Consider the following 3,636-nt stretch of genomic DNA (forward strand, 5'->3'; position numbering starts at 1 on the left):
TGATCTCCTCTAGAATGGACTGCTTGGATCTCCTTGCAGTATAAGGGACTCTCAAGAGTCTTCTCCAACACCACAGTTCAAAAGCATCGATTCTTCAGCGTTCAGCTTTCTTCACAATCCAACTCTCACATCCATACATGACCACGGGAAAAACCATTGCCTTGACTAGACGGACCTTGGTTGGCAAAGTAATGTCTGTGCTTTTTAATATACTATCAAGATTGGTCATAATTTTCCTTCCAAGGAGCAAGCGTCTTTTAATTTCATGGCTGCAATCAGCCTTCTAGCATCAATAATATTAATGTAAAGTATGATGACAGTCTTCTAGGGCTTTTTTTTTTTTTTTACTTTGTGTGGCTTTTTTTTTTTTTGGTAGGTATCCTGGTAATCTTTCCACAAGCTTTATATTAGGAATTTCAGATTTTCAACAGACTAGTGCTCGGCACTTGGTGAATATTTTCCATCTGAAAATCTTTTTTTTAGTTCAGGGAAATTATCTTTTCTAATTTATTTCATTACTCATTTTTGCTCTCTGAGTGTGGATTAGTTACATATTGATAAGTTTCTAGATCTATCTGCCATCTCAGCTTTTGGATATTTTCCTTTTCAGTCATTCTGTACATTCTGAGCTATTTTCTCAGTTTTATCTTCCAGAGACTAATTTAGTTTTCAGTCAAACCAGTGATTCAATTCTACTGATTTTTAAAATGTGTTTGGGGAATGTTTAATTTGTCACAGCTTCTTTCCTGTTTTCTGCCTGCTCTTTTTTCATAGCAGACTATTCTTTTATGTGAATCCACTGTTGTCTCAGACCTCTCTGAAGATGCTAATTCAATTTTTTTTGCTCATCTTCCTTTTGTGTTTCTCCTGTGGTCCGTCACTTTTCACACATCTTGATATTTCTCTTTTACCAAATATTTGATTATCCCTGATTGGTCAGTAATATTTTTTAATAAAAAAAAAGCATGCTGGCTAATTATTATAGGTAATTGGCAAAGTTATTCTTTGCAGTTTGGAAGGACAGTTTACCCATGAAACTCATCACTGAATGGGAGACTAACTTTACATGTCTGTGTGTGAGGGGATCAGAGACAGGCTTCTTTTTAGGGTATGTGGACAGTCCAGCTTGTATCCTCATAACTATGAAAGTGACGAGGACTTCACCGTAGGAAGTGAAATTCTTTGGTGGATTTCACTGCTAGGTGGGGTTGCCTTTTCTTCTGCCTCCTCTGAGTTGCAAGCAAAGGGCCCGAGTTATCTCAGGCTCTGTTCCAACATCTCCATTGATTTTTATTTCAGTTCTGAGCAAACCCACCCCCCCACCCATACACACACACACACTCACAAAGGCAGCACTCCACTCAGGTGGAACTCTGTAGTGGGGTAGGCACAGACACAAATGGTACCCTTAGCTGGTATGAGATGGCTGGAGAAGGATAAGGTCTTAAAACAAAACTCACCCACTTGGGACAGAACTGATGAGGAAAGGTCTAACGGGTGCTAAGACATTGTATCTAATGGTTTGAAGAACTGAGAATCAAGGCAGTGGTGAGTTGAGGGAGAACAGCCTTTGGTCAAATCTGCATCCGTGAGACTGACATGTGAGCCCAGGGGAGCTTCTAGAGACCACGAGAGACACAGAAGCAGGGAGATGGTCCCCAGGATGTCTGTTGGCAGGAAGCAGGCACCTCCACAAGGCAGGATCCAGATCCTGGACAGGGCTGACTCCAAATTCCAGAAAGGACAGATTCCTGGACAGAAAACCAGCATGTTGGGAGATGGGTATTCAGGCACCAGGAGCTAAGAGCTTCAGTTGTGAGAATTTGGACTGAAGATAGGGCTTGGGTATTAGAAATAATGATGAAGCTTGGGGCAGATCAACTACAAGAGTGAAGATGTACATTCTTAGACGCTGGAGCTACCGAATTTCTTCCTGCTGACGCTCAGAATTGGTCTTAGACTTACCTGATCAAGGTCAAGGGACCCTAGCCAGGGAAGAGGGAAAGCGAGGAAAGGAGAGAGGGTAGAAGGTAGAAGCTAAGAACCAGGTATAATCTGACACTATCACATGACCTCAGAGGGACTTATAACTTTCAGCACTTGTAAACAAGCCAACACATGCTAAATCCTATACAAAATGATAAAATTATTCTGTACCCCTGCCCCAGTCACCCATACATCATGCAACCAATACACAGGGATCCCAGGAAGACCTTGTTCTATCTTGTGACTCATTCTGGGCACCCTCTGTGCATAGCCAGGCACTGGACTGTGAACGGAGACTTCAGAGGGGAGGAACGTCTGCTGTGATCTTTGGCAACTCCCGTCCCACCAGGAAGAGAGACAGGTGAACAGATAGTTTTGGTCAGTGTGGGAAGGACCATACCAGAACTTGGGAAAGGGCTGGCTGCATAGATAGGGTTGCATGGCTGAATGGAGTAAGGCAGGAGAGAGGAGGGAGAGGCAAAGCAGGAGGGAGATACAGAGGGGAGATCCAACATGATGTGTTCTACAAACCACTGAAGTGTGACGTGTTAGTTGCTCAGTTGTGTTCAAGTCTTTCTGACCCCATGAACTGTAGCCCACCAGGCTCTTCTGTCCATGGGATTCCCCAGGCAAGAATACTGGAGTCGGTTGACATTTACTTCTTCGGGGGTCTCCCCAACCCAGGGATCAAACCCAAGTTTCCTGCATTCCAGGCAGATTCTTTACCATCTGAGCCACCAGGGAAGCCCTAAGAAATTCATTTTTCTGAAACACCCAAAATAAGCATGAAATGGTCAGAGATCATAGGGTATGGAGTCTGAGAGCCCTGGATTCAAGTCCTTCCTTTCCCCACATCATTTGTGGGACCTCAAATGTGCTACTTAATGTCTGTAAATCTCAGATTTCTCCTCTGAACATTGGGAGATTCAGGAAAAAAGAGCTAATACTTGGTAAAAAGTATACGCTCCTAAGAAAATGAAGATGAAAATAAAGGGCAATTCATGAAGAAGGTGACTGCTTGCTAAAATTGTTGAACATTTATTGTTTCCTTTAAGATTAGTAAAGTTTTTAAACTTTTTATTTTATACTAGGGTATAGTTAACAATTCTGTGATAGCTACAGGTAGACAGCAAAGAGACTCAGCCATACGGTATTTGAAAATTTTAAGTTTCCTGAGATACATACACTTTGAATTGGAATTGATTAGACTCCATAGTAGGAAAATATCAAACTCTTCTTGTTCTGAGTTTCTTCCAAAAGTAGTCATTATTTCATTTTTCTTTGTCCTCATAAAGATATATTTAGTAGGACCTCCCATATATGATTACTCTGACAAATCCTACATAAATTACATCATCAACATTCAAAGCACCCTTGCATAATGAGGTACAGTCGATTACTAATGAGCCATGCCAGTGGCTGATGGATGGAGAGACCATTTCTGCAATCTCCCCATAGTTAGAGATTACGGTGATGTGTTTCTCTTTGGCTTTGTAGATTTTTTTTTTCACCATATACTTGCAAATAAAAAAAAGAAACAAATGATCTGTGAATCAAAATGATGAAAAAATACAATGAAAACACAACCTAGGAGGAGCCCAGGGTTTGTGTGGCTTCCTTTGTATGCCTTCCTATTCGGAGATCTTCTCT

Source organism: Moschus berezovskii, chromosome 10 (genome assembly GCF_049115385.1).
Source record: "Moschus berezovskii isolate FMDL1 chromosome 10, NW_MosBer_1.0, whole genome shotgun sequence".
NCBI lineage: Eukaryota > Metazoa > Chordata > Mammalia > Artiodactyla > Moschidae > Moschus > Moschus berezovskii.